Genomic DNA, 17,585 nt, shown 5'->3' with positions numbered 1-17,585 from the left:
TGCAGTGAATGTTTTCAGTCAGTTCCAAGTTGAGTCGAAGCATGATCATTGGATAGCAACCAAGCATATACTAAGATATCAACAAGGAACAATCAACTACTGCCTAAGGTATGATAGGAGTAATGATGTCCACTTGATTGGATATACAAATTTCGATTGGGGAGGCAGTGAGCAGGATGGAAGAAGCATTGTAGGAGAATATTTTAGTTTGCGATCCTCCATGGTCTCATGGATGAGAAAAAATCAAGAATTGGTTGCTTTGAGTAGCGTTGAGGTTGAATATATTGCAGCCTGTGAAGAAAGCAAAGAAGTTGTCAGATTGAGGAAGTCATTGTCTGACTTGTTTGAAGTAGCAATGGACCCTACAGTGATACATTGTGATAACATCAGTTGTATAAGGTTGTCTAAAGACACAGTGTTTCATGGAAAGAGAAAGCATATAAATAACAAGTATCACTACATTTGGAAGCTAGTACAAGATGGTGTATTGCAGCTACGATATATCTCCAACGATGAGAAGGTAGTTGATATATTGACAAAATATCTTCCTAATAAGAAGCTTGTGTATTTGAGATACAAGCTTGGTCTGGTTGATATATCTTCCCTAGTTGAGAGGGAGATATAGGAACATCATTCTTGTCTTCACTTAGGAAGAAATAATGGAGGATTAGGTAAGCATCTAGCATCTGATACTCTTTGAGGATGAGGTAGGGCATCCAAGATAAGAGTAGTTGTAGAAGACCGATATTCTTTGAGGACTGGCTATCTAAGATAAGAATGGTCATAGAAGGACATACTTTGTGAACACCCTGGTGGGGTAAGTGCCTTTAGGGACAGTGATGATGGTGTCTATAAATCATTGGTTTCACCAGTATTGTGCTCTGATCTTGTGAAGAGATAGAGTTATTAGTCAAGGCCTTGCTATGTGACAATGTTGGTTGTTATGATGCTAAACAGATGGGTTACCAATCCGACCTTTCTTATGAGATCTCTTAAAATTGAGAATGTCCATGTACCATTTATGAATACCTCCCTAGTTAAGAGGGAGTGTTGAAAAATGTGTAACTAGGTTCGGTCTTCATAAATACGAAATGTACTTTTGATTCTCATATATCGTAAAATGAAATAAAATTGTTATTGTTATTTTTGGAGCATGGGTTTCATGCTCAAGGTCTTTTATTTTAGAATTTAAGCACCCATTGAGTGCTTCTAGGGTTTTTCCTAGGTCAAGAAGTCAAAAGAGTCATTATCATATGTTGAAGACCCCATCGGGCACATTGTAACATGTAAAAAGAATTAATTTTGTATTTAAAATATTCAATACCCTCCAAGACCAAGTTGTCATGGCAGCTAAGAATTCGGCCTATTTTTAGGAGTCGCATCCACCTTAGAAGCTTATATAAAGGAGGAAACTCAACCTCCTTTGGACATACATTCACTTCTCATCATCCAAGCGAAGGAAAAGAAAAAGGCATCTAGCGAAGGAGGAGAAGGACGAAGAAAGAAGTGTTTGGGTTATTTTCTCTCTCTATCCATCTCACACGTGTGAAGAAGGAGGATAGGATTTACTGCTTCAAAGTCAAAATTCTCAAATAATTGGAAGAGGATCAAGTTGTTAGACAAGGAGCCTAATAGGTCACCTACTAGCCCTAGACAAGGAAGCAAGCCAAGCAAAGTTTTTGGGAGGCCTTGGAAGGCTAAATTTCACTCACAAGTGTGGATTCTGTGGCAGTGACAAGGGAGGCAAAAATTTCAAACTTACAATAGAGGCCGAAATGTTGTAGTTGGAGGGTCGAAGTTGTGTTGCTAGAAGAGATTTGACTAGGTTTGACTTGGACAAAGGAATCACGTCATCAGGAAAGGTCAGACTTGGTCTTGGAAGGGTATTGGTCTTGGTCTAGAGGTCTTAAAATTCGTCAATTAAAGAATCTATAAGAAGAGATTTGTGGGATTTTCTCTCAAGTGGAGAGGTTTTGGCCCTTGCTTGCAGCCTATATCCTATGTTCTTGTGTACTATTGTTCTTCTTATTTTGGTAGTTGTTTGATGATAAGAATGAACAAAATAATAAGTAAAGAAGTTAATAAGTAAGAAAAAAAAATTAAAAAGATATCACAAGCAACTATCAAGAAAAGAGAAATCATCCTAATTATTGCCCTTTATATTTCTCGACATATTTTAGCAGGTAGGGTTTGAAGCGCAGATTGAGCAAAGATTGTTGTTTGTAGTTTAGTTTCTTTGTATTGATTCAGAGCATAGGTGGATCCAATATGAAAATTGTGAAACGTGGTCCGCTAGATGATCAGGGTGGTTGGGTGCTGCAAGGAATGAGAGTGGAGTCTCCTTCATGTTGGAGCCTGAGAACACTTCATGGTGGCAGGGTGGTGCTAGGGAAGTTTGGAGCTTGCACAAGGCGTTGAGCATCCATCCAGTTGCAGCTGGTACACGGGGTGTTGGAGCACCTTCAAGTTGGAGCTTGTAAACTAGCACATTGGGGCGTCTTCCTAGTTGAAGTTGGTAAATAAGGCCTTGGAGTGTCCCACAAGTTGGAGACTATAAATCAAGGTGGTTGGAACCTCCTTCAATTGGAGCTAAAAACTTGATGTAATTCTTTTGAAGACAAATATTCAATAAGCATTCGGTGGTTTTTGTCCCGGAAGGATTTCCACCTAAAAATTTGTCTACTATCTCTATTTGTTATGCATTGTTAAATGGTCTTGAAGATGTTTATATTTATTTGATGCTAATAACTATTAAAGCTTTGTGGGATTAAACAATATACTAATTGATAAGAAATATTGATTCACCCCCTCTTAGTGTTTCCAACAAAATTGGTGTATCATAATAGCTATGAATGAGAGAGAATCTTCAAATGTCTTGTTCTAAACTAGTATTTTAATTACTATAACCAGAAACAACAAGATTATTTCTTCTCATGATCAAAATAATTCTTTCCCTAAAAATGTTGCAATGAAAACATCCATAGAATCTAATGTTGAGAAATATAGGGCATCAAGATTAAGTGATTTCTCTTCTATTAGTAATCGCTTGTGAATTCTTTTTACTTGTTAAACCAAGATCTTCTTTTACTTATATTATTATAGTGTTATTCTTCATCAAACAACTACCAATGCATAAACCATAAAGAGACACATAATATAAGCTATCAGCCAGAGCCAAAGCCTCTCCCACTTGAAAGGAAAACACAAACAAATTCTTCTTATAGAAAATCCAATTGACGAATACCAAGATCAAGACCCTTGACCTATTTGCCACTCCAAGACCAAGACACAAAACTTCCTTGATGAGATCCTTATTCAACTATAGTCAACCTTTTGTCTCTTCAACTTCAGCTTCCTTTTTCTTCAAGCCTACAACTTTCGTGACCTCCTTGTAAACCCTAGTTGCAGCACATAAGAGAGATATATGGTAAATTAACCCCTCAATCTTCTTCGCTTGGAATAAATGGCCTTCTCTTCCAAATCGGCTAGATAAATTGACTTATACCCTTCTTGAATCAGCTTCTATCATAGCAAGACAAAATTTGTCCTTTTCTACAACAATAACAACCTCTCCATCGCATGTGTGAGGGGAGGTCAACCCTAAAAACAGTCCCAAAACACTCTCAAAGACTTCACTCTTCTTCTTTGACTATTCGTTGATGATTAGGCTTCTTCTAAGTGGCCTTCACACTCCTTATTTTAGACTTTACCTTGACTGAAATTCTGCTTTTGAAATGAGGTTGAGCTGCCCTATTTATAGTTGTTTCCTAGGAAAATAAGCCAACTTGTTGGAGGGTGAGCTGACGTGTCATTTGGAGGAAATCATTTATTCTATTTTGAAGCCCACTTGAAGAAGGTGACTTGTGCTTGTCTTGGAGGGCTTTCCTATATATACAATGACTTATACAAAAATGTAACATGCCTAAGAAGGGTCCTTCATACATGACATTGACTCAAATTTACTTTTATGACTAGATGACAAAACCTAAAGTTTCACAATGGGAACCTTAACGAAAATAAATTTCCTTGATCATGAAACCCATGATTCAAGTACTTTATTTTCTTATTTTCATCAACTACATAAAATCACAATTATATATGTCATTATGAAGACCGAACCTAGTTACACTTTTCAACACTCCATATTAACTAGGGAGGTATTCATAGTGATACTTGCTCATTCTCAATCTGAAGAATTCTCATAAGAAGAGTCATATTGGTAACCCATCTGTACAGCATCACATCAACCAGCATTGTCACATAGTAAGGCCTTGACTAACAACTCTATCTCTCCACAATATCTGAACACAATGTTGGTGAGACTAATGATGTATAGACACCCTCATCATTGTCTCTCTCGAAATATACCCCACCTGGGTTCTTAGGGTGTGTTCCACTAGGACTATTCTTATCTTAGATTCTGAGTCCTTAAAGAATATTAGTCCTCTACAACTACTCTTATCTTGGATGCCCAAACTTGTCCTCAAAGAGTATCGGATGCCAGATGTTTACCCAATCCTCCATTATGTCTTCCCAAGTGAAGACAAGAATGATGTACCTTCTCTCCCTCTTAATTAGGTTGGACAAGTCTATTTAATAAAGGAATGTACTCATCCCTACGGAAGGAATGTACCTAAGCTCCCTCTTGGCTTAGGAATTTTTCTTCCAAGTAAGAAACTTGTTTCCAAGCTGTGGGAATTTACAGGGTAAGTTCCTCAGAAAGAACACCAAAAGGACACCGCTCACAACCAGATCACAGATCAATACACCAGTATTTTTGACGTGGTTAAAACCCTCAAAGAGGGAAACAGTCCACGGCCTGAGCCAACGCGGCCACTTCAGGCAATTTATTAATCAAAGAATGAAAATTTACATAAGCTTCTCTCATGCACGGATTACCCTACAAATGACCCTCCATGCGCTTCAAATAGAATTCATGGACCAATCGGGTGTCAAGCCACGGATCAAGTGTCGTAATACCGAGGAGAGAATGAACCGTCGGATCATTACATATCATGACCATCGGATTGTAAATTACAAAATGTACAACGGTAAAGAAACACACTTTACCTAACTCTACACTAGACCAAGTTGAACTTAACTATATCCTATGTGTCGGAATATCCTAATATCCCCCCTTAAGAACAACTTGGGATAGGATTGAAGGATTTACAAATATGACACAATAGGAGAAGGAAGGAGGCACTAGAGCCTATCCCCCCTTAGTGACAACTTCCTGAACTCCAACCATAAATCAAAGTTTAGTGAACTTCGCCTATGTGAGAGCCTTTGTGAAGATGTCTGCAACTTGATCATCTGTTGAACAATATTGCACTTCAAGAACATGGTCGTGAATGAGCTTTCTGATGAAGTGCATGTGCAGTTCAATGTGTTTGTTGCGCTGATGTTGGACTGGATCTTTGCATAGCTGAATGGAACTTTGATTATCACACCAAAGTGTAGTCGGATGTTGCTGCTCAAAGCCAAACTCTGACAGGATCTGACAAAGCCACAAGGCTTCCTTACTAGCTTCTACGACACCACGATACTCTGCTTCTGCTAATGAAAGAGAAATGGCACCCTGTTTCTTGCAATCCCATGTAATAGGTCCTGAACCAAGAGTGAACACATAACTGGCAGTAGACTTCCAATCATCAGGGTCACCAGCCCAATCGGAATCAGTGAAACCAACCAATAGAGGAGATGCTTTGGCACTGTAATGAATGACAAACTGAACTGTACCTCGAACATAACGAAGTATTCTTTTAGCTTCTTTCCAATGACTTTCATGGGGGTTTTGCATGAACCGAGCAACAAGGCCAACAGCAAAGGAAAGGTCAGGACGAGTATGGGTTAGATACAAAAGTTTTCCTACAAGTTGACGGTATAAGGTAGCATCAACTTCAGGAGAAGTACAAGTGACTGAGAGTTTGACTCCAGACTGAAAGGGAGAAGGGGCTAGCTTACAGTCTTCCATGTGAAAATGACGTAGAATATCACAAGCATACTTGGAATAGGAAAGGGAAATACCCTCCTTGGATTGCAAGATTTGAAGACCGAGAAAATAGTGTAAGTGTCCTAAGTCTGTCATTTCAAATTTCCTTTTGAGGCTAGACTTCACATGGTTTATAAGGTTGGGATCACTACCAGTAAGGATAAGATCATCAACATAAAGAACAAGGATGATAAGAGAGTTGCCCACTTTCTTGGTGTAGACAGTATTGTCAGAATGACACCTAGAAAAGCCAGATTCTAAAAGAAAGCTATCCATTTTGGCATACCAAGCCCGAGGAGCTTGCTTGAGACCATAAAGGGATTTCTTAAGTCGACAAACAAGGCTGGAGTCTGTTTGTATGAAGCCAATGGGTTGTTCCATATATATTTCTTCATGCAAGTCCCCATGCAAGAAGGCAGATTTAACATCCATCTGATGGACTTCCCATTTGAAAGAGGCAGCAAGGGAAAGAACAAGGCGGATAGAGTTCATTTTGGCAACAGGGGAGAAGGTTTCAGTGTAGTCAATGCCTTCAACCTGTGAAAAGCCCTTAGCAACAAGACGAGCTTTATGTTTATCAACTTTCCCATCTGGTCTATACTTGGTTCTATAAACCCATTTGCATCTAACAAGTTTTCGTCCCTTTGGTAAAGGAACAAGATCCCATGTATCATTTGCCAATAATGAATGATATTCTTCATTCATAGCTGCTTCCCAATCTGGATGGCCTGAAGCTTCTGCAAAGGTGTCAGGATCATAATTTACTGGAGCTTGAGCCAGTAAAGAAGAGGCTCTCTCGAACTGAGAACGTGTGCGTCGCTGATCTGTAGGATCACTGGCAAGATCACCTGCTGCATCTCGAGTAGCACGAACCCATTTTGGAAGCTCGGGAGCTGAAGGAGGATCCTGAGATGGTGGGGGAGGATTGTCATCCTCACTTTCATCATCTGAAGAAGAAATGTTTTCAAAGGTAGAAGAGATAGGGAGAGGTGGCACATCCGCCGGACTAGGCTCGCAGGCCGATATATTTTCATCAAATTTTACATCTCTTCTAATGATAACATTTTTAGACTTAAATGGAATAAGTCTATAGCCTTTGACATCTTCAAAATATCCAACAAAAGTACATTTTTCACTCTTAGGTTCTAAAGCTTTATGCTTTTCATCTGGAATATGGGCCCACGCTTCACTTCCAAAAACACGAAAGTGACTTACATCTGGTTTGATTGAGCTCCATGCTTCTTCTAGAGTGATATTCTTTAAAGCCTTAGTAGGAGTGCGATTTATTATGTAATTTTCACAATTAATTGCTTTTGCCCAAAAACTAAGACCAAGTCCTTTAGATTGTAGCATACAATTAGCCATTTCCTTTAAGGTGCGATTCTTCCTTTCAGCTACACCATTTTGTTGTGGAGTATATGGAACAGTATGTTGCATTTGAATTCCATTCTCAGTGCAATAGTTGATGAATGTGTTTTTAACATATTCTCCGCCATTATTAGATCTTAACTTAAGAATTTGATGTCCAGATTGTTTTTCAACAAAGGCCTTGAAGGGCAAAAAAGTGTTAAATACTTCACTCTTGAGTTTTAAGAAGTATACCCAAGTGCGTCTGGAGAAATCATCAATGAAAGTTAAGAAATACTTGCAACCAGAGAATGACACAACTGGAAGTGGACCACATAAATCACTATGCACAAGCTGTAAAGGGGCTGAGGCGTGCCAAGAGGCACGTTTTTCAAAACTGTCCCGATGATGTTTTCCGAGTACACATCCGGAACAAACACCATCTCTGCAAGATACCATAGGAAGACCTGTCACCATATTTGCTTTACATAGATGTTGAAGGGAGCAATAGTTTAAGTGACCAAATCGCTCATGCCAAAGTTTGTTCACTTCATCGTTATGAGCAACAAATACTAAGGGAAGATTTGATGACCCAAAGTTGTGAAACTTATACAACCTTGTAGAATCATCAGCAATGCCAGTAGCCAAAATCTGTTTAGGATCTTTTAAGTCCTTGATTACAACATCATGAGGTGAAAATTCAACGATTTTACCTTCACCTGAATGAGTTATCTGATATACAGATAGAAGGTTGCAGGATAAGGTTGGAACACATAATACATCATTAAACTGACCATTGTCTAGATGAACAGTTCCAGTCCCTACAACATTAAGAGATCTATCATCACCAACATATATATTTTTGGTGTTACAATCATTTAAAGAAGAAAACATGGCTTTGTTTTTGGCCATGTGATAAGAAGCTCCAGAATCAATGAGCCACTCATGAGAATGAGAAGAAGAAGATACATTTAATGCATAACCAGACCGAGATGCTTGACAACCACATGCAGAAAGTGCCATTCCTGAAGATGAAGTTGAAGTTGAAGATTGCCCCAAATGGATGTTATGCTTCTTCATTGTTGTTTCCAAGGCTTCCATCTTCTTAAAGCATTTTGATTCTAAGTGCCCATCTCGATTACAAAAATTGCAATGTCTATCAGTCTTCTTCCCTTTGTTTTTATTTGTCTTATCATTTTGTTGAAATGATTTTTCATTTTGGGGCTGAAATTGCTTAGGACCCTTGTTTGGTTTAGGACCATTCTTTTTAGGATATGACTTTTTAGGATTTTTTGAATTTGGTTGCTGCTGGGCGGCTAACGCTTTCTTGGAAGAGTTTCCAAGATTAAGAAGACCAAGGTGTAAGAGTTTTTCTTGTTCTCTTATTAAAGAATCACAAAAAGAGTCAAAGGAAGGGGGCTTGTAGTCTTTTCCTTGAGAAATGAAGGGTTCTCTTGTAGACTGGAAGGTGGAAACAAATACAGAGTAGGCTGGTCCCAACTTAGTAAGGATGGAATAAATAAGGTTACTATCTTCTTTCTTAACCTTAACACCTTCCAAAAGATATCTAAGGGTCTTGAACTTAGACAAGAAATCTTCAATGCAAGAAAAATTATTAGGGTCCAATGTAAGCAACTCATTTTCAAGTTGATGGGCTCTAATTTCATTTTTAATCCCAAAAACTTTATTGATTTGTTCCATTGCTTCATGAGGAGTTTCAAGTTCTGCAATATGGAATCTAAGATCTGGAGAAATAGACATCCGTATCAAACCACGTGCTTGATCTTGTCTATTTTCCCATTTAGCAGTCTTGTCTTCATATTTCGGTTTCTTTTCTTGGCCTGTGGCTATGCGGTAGAGACCTTTACTTCTAAGTAAATCCTCCATGTAGGACAACCATTGGAAGTAGTTGGTGCTGTCAAGGGTAACTTGGTATTGACTTTCCATTTCAACAGAAATTGAAGCTGAAGATGCTGAAAGTAAGTGTTCCAATGGATAGATCTCGAAAAATTAGGCTGGTTTAAAAAAAAACGGCTCTGAAAAAGGCTTCCGGATGAAGAAGTTATGGCTTTTTGAAAAAAAAGTTGTTGAAGTTGCCGACGAAGTGCGGGAATGTGCGGAAATGAAAAAGTTTGCCCCCACAAAATGGAGACTTGAACCCAAGACCTCTACTCTCTTAAAATAGCTTTGAACCAATTGATCTATACAAAAAAATTGTGAGAGAGAGGGGGGGGGCTTTGGGTTCCGTGCTTGCTTTGAGAAAGCTCTTTTTCCCTACAAAACAAAAAACACAAAACCCAACACGGACATGCAAAGAAAACGAACCTTACGGCTCGAAGTTAGCTTTACCCAAAAAACTAAATATTTTCAAAAATTGAACCTTGCGGCTCAAAGTTAGCTTTAGCCGAAAAACTAAATATTTTTCTCAATGTTTCTGATTTTCCGAGATCACACTAAGGTGCAGGGAAAAGAGCATACGCATGAGAAAAATCCTTCCTTTCTGTTTCTGATTTGCCCAGATCGCACAGAGTCGCAGGGAAAAGAGCATACGCAGAAATGAAAGGTATAGATCCGGTTTAAAAAAAAGCTAAATAAACCGAAACCGAAATACGCAGAGAGAAAATAATAATAAACTGCAAATAAACACTGTATACCTCCAGATCTTAAAAATGACACAGCTAGGGCTACCGGAAACCTTTTCGCGTGAAATGGAAGGGGTTCCTCACTGGAACAGATGCTTCGAACACAACAGAGCAGTCCACTCGGCCCGAAAGCAGTCAGAAACAGCAGATCTAGGAAACAGCAGTCGGATGCAGTTCTACCGGCTTCAGATTTGGATCACCAACGGACGCGGCCCTCAAATAGCTCTGATACCATGTGGAATTTACAGGGTAAGTTCCTCAGAAAGAACACCAAAAGGACACCGCTCACAACCAGATCACAGATCAATACACCAGTATTTTTGACGTGATTAAAACCCTCAAAGAGGGAAACAGTCCATGGCCTGAGCCAACGCGGCCACTTCAGACAATTTATTAATCAAAGAATGAAAATTTACATAAGCTTCTCTCATGCACGGATTACCCTACAAATGACCCTCCATGCGCTTTAAATAGAATTCATGGACCAATCGGGTGTCAAGCCACGGATCAAGTGTCGGTAATACCGAGGAGAGAATGAACCGTCGGATCACTACATATCGTGACCGTCGGATTGTAAGTTACAAAATGTACAACGGTAAAGAAACACATTTTACCTAACTCTACACTAGACCAAGTTGAACTTAACTATATCCTATGTGTCGGAATATCCTAACATTCCCCCCTTAAGAACAACTTGGGATAGGATTGAAGGATTTACAAATATGACACAATAGGAGAAGGAAGGAGGCACTATTAATTAGGGAGGACAAGTCTATTTAATAAAGGAATGTACTCATTCCTACGGAAGGAATGTACCTAAGCTCCCTCTTAGCTTAGGAATTTTGCTTCCAAGTAAGAAACTTGTTTCCAAGCTCCCTCTTAATTAGGGACCTACAACAGCTCCTCAGGTAGAGATGATGGGACAACCAGCTACATAGGGCACAGGCCATCCATCACTTTCATTTTATGAGTCAATCATGTCATCATCAGAAAGTGACCCTTCAATCCATATATGACCTTCCTTCATGCCATGTTTCCTTCTCCGTGCCATGTTTCCTTAAGGATCTTTCATCCTACTACATGAGCATTGGTGGTGGAAGATATCCATAGCTCTTCCCTCGGTAACCCTACATAAGCCCATCGAGATATTTGTTCAACAATTAGCAATGAACACTTAAATCAAAATTACCTTTGTGATGATATTTCATCATGACACCTTCTAGATTTCATCAGCATCCTGCATACATATTGACACATCTCCCAAAGATATATGTTGTCAAGGTTCTCTTTCTTTTTCAGACTCCATCATAGCCTTCATATCTTTCATGGAGATATCCTAGTCAAATATTCTCGGTCTTTGGATGTTGATTTCCTTTTTCCATGGTTGCATATCCCACAATCTCTTTCTTCCTTTCTTCACACATTTCATTGAATCCCTGTAATTTCCAATCAGAATTCCTCTAGTTGTTTTCAACCACCTCATATTACATATGAGGACATATTATCTTGATTTCATTAAGTGAATGTGTGACCCATGCATTCTTGCATCCCTTTGAAGGGGGAGATCGTTCCTGTTGATTATGCTCTAAAGGTAGAGCATTGATCCATGTTACCTGCAACCATATGCCATGACTCTTCAATATTGAATATAAGCATACATACCTCATTTTCCTTTGGCTCATCCAGACTTCCTGCAGAAACTTCCTTGATTGAAAGAGCTTCAATCCCTTGATATGCTTTACCTTTTATGTCAGCATACTATCATCCCATGAATTCCACAAGTTTGGAATTCTTTATGAAACACTTGCTTCCTCTCTTGATCGGTGAACCTTTCGATGAAGATTCCATCAGAGAATCTTGAGGATCTAGAGTATCCCCATCTAGTATATGTTTCCTTTTGACTGATGTATGATGAGTTTTGACCTGGATGAACTTTTTCCTTTCCATAAGTGCCACTTATGTTGCCAATGAGGTTCCCAATAGCTATATCCTTCCATAGTTGACTTCCATAGATTCCAATGTCAACCATATTTCATGCTTCGCTATGATGATGTTACAAGTTGTTGCTTTCAATGCTTCTATGATGCCATGATGCATCCCATCATTTTTCTTATATTTTACAATAGATTAGGAACTTGAAAAGAACCTATGTGAGGAAGACTATCTCAGTCATAGTAGAGATCTCTTGCTTCCTCTTTCTTGGACTTCTTTTCAGCTTCCTCCACTTCTTCGGTGATATGGACTTCCTCTCTTCCTCTTTTTTTATTGTCCTTCTTGATCTTAGGACAATCTCTTTTGTAGTGCCCATATTCTTGACACCCATAGCATTGAATCTTAGTTATGTCCCTTTTGTCTTTCCGAGAACCAAACTTCCCAAATTTTCCCTTTCTTCTCGTCATTGAAGCATAAGCTTGATTTTTCTCATCTGCTCCCACATCAAATTTGGCCTTTAGTCTAGATTATTCAATCTTGCACAGTGATCATCGATCCTGGAATGGAGTAGCTTCTTTCTTCCCACAAATACTTGAAGTGAAGTTACCCCACTCCTCCAGTAGTGCATTTAGTAAAGTTGTAGTCGTTTCTCTATCAAGCATGACTTCTCCCAGATCTCCTCATAAAGTATGAGGCCATTCCATCTTCCCTTGACATCTTCAGCTTGTAGAATTCTTGCCTTAATAAGATGACTTCTCCAGTGGTGCTTATGGAATACAACTCTACCAGTTTGTCATAGATTTCTTCTGAAGCTTCAAGTTTAGATACATACAAGATGAGGGGATCCTTGATGGATTCTATGAGAACACTTTGAGCCCTAAATTTCCCTTTCATATAGTTTGCAAGAGATTGAGCATCTTCATTTCCTGGTTTTTTGATAGACCCCCTGACATGTTCCACCACCTCATTTTCAATGAGATTCAGATCTGTTCTTTTCTTCCATGCAAGATAGTTCGAAGCCCCAACCAATTTGTTGTTTTCCTTATAGAAAGACATTGTTGTGGCTAATTCTAGCACCTACAACACGAGTGCTTCAAGGGACATAGAAAACCTCCTAGAGACAACCTTTGGGTTGATTGTAGACTAGTGTCTAGGACATCTTAGATAGAGGAGTGCATGGAAGACTATGAGTGAGGATTTTGTTGCACTCCAATTGTCACGTAGTTAAAAAGGTTATAAAGGGGGGCTTGGTTCAATAGGCCTTCATTAAGGTAGACTCAAGCCAACACATGGATCCAAATGCGAGGGGTATATTGGGGTAATCTCAAAGAGAAATGTCTTCTTCTGGTGGCCGACACACAACAATGAGATAGCTTAATACTGAAGTTGTAGAGATGGTGGAGAGGAGGAGAGGAAGGAGGGAAATATATGCGTAGGGTTGTAGACAAATAGAATCCTCAGCAACAATGTTCTAGTAGAAATATGGAAGAGGAAGGAGGTGAAATGGTAGAAACAGCGGTATGCTAATTAAGGTTTCATGTCGAATATAACATGGGTGTCATTAGCACCAAATAGCATGAGTAAATCTGGGCTCACACAGGTACTGTAGGTTAATCCAATAACACAAATAAATCTACAATTACTACAGGTATTGTATGCTATTGAATGACACAAGTAAATATGTAATATAACACAGGTAGTGTTCTCTATTTAGCAACCTAGATAAATCCATCAATCAAGGAGAAACCACAGCTTCATTACACTATTTCAGAGAAGGGAAAACACAAATGAAATGAGATTTACCAAGAGGAAACATGCTTCACATTGATCATGCTTGGAATCACCAGGGAGTTTCATTAATCCAATATGAATCCAACATACCAATCCATAACATTCAACACAAAATCAATCAAGTCCCCCATGAATGAGCAAATAGAACCAAAGTGGCATCTCAGAATTCAGACCCTGCGGGTGAGAAATTTCGGAACCTTTGTTAAGTCTTTCTTCCCCCTATTTATAAGAAGAGGGGGAGCTTGGGTTTCAGTTACAAAAATATCTTTGCCAGAGCTCCAGTTGTCTGCTAGACTAGTTGTCTCGGCGTGCAAGGCTCTGTTGCCCAAAATGATTACAATCGGGATTTGGTCCCTTCTTGGAAATAAACAGAAATTACATAATAAACAGAAATCAAGAAAACTGAAAGATGATGGAGGAGGTATCCCTCTGCTGCTCCTGTGAAGGCCCCCTGATCAAGCCACATCTCTGCCATGATGTGTCGGCCAGTTCACTTGTCGCTTTCGGCTTAACTGCTTGAGTAGCTCGTTCTCCGGAGTTGGGAGTGGGTCGACTATGAATGCCTGTCGCGGAGTGGAAATGGAGCATGTCGCGGTAGTCCTTTGTTGCGTGACGGAGTGGAGCACCATGCTGAGGCACTAAGTCTTCCTAAGCCTCCCATACTATCATTTACTCACAGCAGTCGTGCAGTGAAGTCGTTGAATCCATTTTTGTGGCCTATGTAGTCCTTGGTTTCTTGCTGCAGGGGCTTCTATAGGATTAGCCCATATTGGTGTGCCACTGCCCCATGCCTTCATTCAATACCTCAGCTGCCAACCCATCTGCCCTTTAAAGCTCTGTACAATGCTATCAGAGCATTACCGCATTGGGACCTTTACTCTAAAAGGCATTGCAGAACGACGAGTTCTGGTGTTCCTTGGCCCCCCCTTGGTTTAGCCCCTGCCTACATTTCTTCTCATACGATCGAGGGCTATGACCAGGCGCTTAGTCCTCGGGCGCTAGGGCCTTTGGACTGCCTTCCAGGGGGGATTTTTCCTTTGTTACGGAGAATATCACATACCGACTATTTGTAGTGCTTTGTCTACAGCATTCCCCTTGACCCTTGCAATCGCCAATCTGCAAGATCAGGCCCACCAAAGATATCGCAATCGCAACACAAGAGAGGGGTACCTTTTACCTCCTTTCATAACGTTGGCCAATTCTCCAGACGCAAACTCCTTATAAGATAGAACACATGAAATATCGCATCCGGGAGGATCCCCCGCATATCGCAATACAGGAGAGGGAGACAATTTACCTTCTTTCATAGCGCTGGCCAACAATCTAGATGCGAAATCCCCATAAGATGTAACACATAAAATATCGCATCCGGGAAGTTCCCGCATATCGCAATCGCAAGCCGGAAGGGACTTCGATGGAGGAGAAACTTTGACCTGTGCGATCATCAATCGCCAATTTGTGCCTTTAGTGCATGGCCCTTGGTTCTTCGGACCTTCATGTGATCGTGGGCCAACCCCCTTATCGGAGCCCTTTTTACCGCAAATCGCAATCGCAGATCTGTAACTAGAGTTGTGACCTTTTACCTTTGTCGATCGTTAATCTGCAAGATTGATTGTCATCGGTGCCACATGGCACCTCCTGAGTGGTGACATGTGTCACCCAGATATGCCCCCATAAGACCCTAAAAAATCTAGATCGGCATGCCATGTGGCCTCCGTACCACCACGTCATGCTAACGTCAACTGCCATGTCATTTATAAGGACCAATGGTATTCTGCCATGTGGCCCCCTAGAGGAGAGAGAAAAATGCCCACCCGTCCCTGTTTTGCGTCGATTTCCTTTGTTAAATATTTTTGGCCTTCCCCGACGATTTAACACTATATGCCTAGTTTTCGGTGATTCTCGCGATATTGATGTTCGGCGATGATTCTAGCCCTGTGCTTGCGTGCACCCCTTTGCGCCTGCGATCGCCGATATCGGCGTTCAGCATCATGAACTGCCGATAAATTGTAAGCCTGTGCCCGGGACCCCGCAGATAGTCGATTTGTCGATATTGCGATATTGTGAGACTGCGATGATGCGGGACTACGGGATTGTGATATGCAGGACTGCGATATTGCGAGATTGCTATATGGCCGATATGCGGGATGCGGGACTGCGAGATTTTCCCACCGCCGATATGCAGGATTTACTATGCCCGAGGCCCTCCAATCACCGATATGCGATATTTTCTCTGCCTCGGACCCGCCGATATGCAATTTGCGATATCGGCGATTGGTTGATCGCAAATTCCGGTGTCTCTCATTTTCGTTGCTTTAGTAAGCCCCGATTTGCGATTGCGATGAGCCTGACCCTTAGTTATTTTCTCCTTGCTTTCTAGGTTTTCAAAGGGTATCTTTAATCTGCTTTAACTTTTGATCCAAGAGTCCATTTTTGGACTTCCATATACCGTTGAAAAGCTTATCACGAGCACTATGCAATGGAGAGGGACAAATTAAACTCTGAGAGCTTCTATGACTTGGGAAATGGCTTCAAACTTCACTTCTTTCTTGCACTATGGGCAACTAATAACTTTATGAAGCAGTGAGTGACAACAGGCATTTTGACAAATTCAAATGTGGACATAAATATACTTACTTGATAGGATGCTCCTTCTTTTTTGGCGTTTCCTTGATGTTGATGATGATATAGAGAATAGAAAACTTCTTGATGAAGATAGTTTTCTTCAATAATGATCCTTGATCCCACAAAAAGGGAGATCCATTTGGATCCTTTGATGGTGGAGTCTTTGTTGATGAAGATGAATGATGACTTCTTGATGATGTCTTCAATGGTAAGGATCTTGCTTCAACGAGAGAGAGATCGCCTTAGAATCTTGATGACAACGCCTTTTGATCTAGCTTTCTTTGGATGAATAGCCTTTAAGACACTTCAACTTCAAAATGATTAAGAGAAAATCCCAGGAATGCTTCTTGGATTGATGATGATAAGATCTTGATCTTGAAGTGCTTTTCTTAAAAGAATAAACTTCAAGCTTACCTTGATTCGTAGACCTCTTCAACTTGAGTAGATGTAGGGTTTTGGCCTTCTTTTCTTGATGATGATCCCAATACTTCTTTGTAGACATCTTCTTTGATCTATGGTTATGATGCTTCCTTTGTAGATCTTGACTTTGAGATGATATTTTCTTTGATGCCTTCCTCGAGATTTTATCCTTGAGTGTCCCTTGAATAGATGCCCTTCCTTTACTTAGTCACCTTAGCTCTGAGTCCATGTTGAGAAATCTAGGGTATCAAGATGAAGTGATTTCTCTTCTATTAATAACTGCTTATGAATGCTTTTTACTTATTAGATTAGGATATTCTTTTACTTATACTATTATAGTGTTATTCTTCATCAACTAACTACCAAGGCATAAACCATAAAGAGACAAGAGACACAGAATATAGACTATCAGTCAAGGCCAAAACCTCTCCCACTAGAGAGGAAAACCCGAACAAATTCTTCTTCTTATAGAGACTCCAATTGACAAATACCAAGACTAATACCCTTGACCTATTTGCCACTCCAAGACCAAGACACAAAACCTCTTTGATGAGATCCTTAGTCAACTATAGTCAACCTTTTGCTCCTTCCTCCTTGGCTTCTCTTCAACTTCGGCTTCCTTTTGCTTTAAACCTGTAATTTTCTAGACCTCCTTGGCTTCTCTTCAACTTCGGCTTCCTTTTGCTTCAAACCTGTAATTTTCTAGACCTCCTTGGAAACACTAGTTGCAGCACATAAGAGAGATATATGGTAAATTAACCCCTCAATCTTCTTCACTTGGACTGAATGGTCTTCTCTTCCAACTCGGTAAGATAAACTGACTTGTACCCTTC

Source organism: Pinus tabuliformis, chromosome 1_2 (assembly GCF_031772625.1).
Source record: "Pinus tabuliformis cultivar Carrire ecotype Pingquan chromosome 1_2, CPIR1, whole genome shotgun sequence".
NCBI lineage: Eukaryota > Viridiplantae > Streptophyta > Pinopsida > Pinales > Pinaceae > Pinus > Pinus tabuliformis.
Note: the sequence above shows the minus strand (reverse complement) of the source record.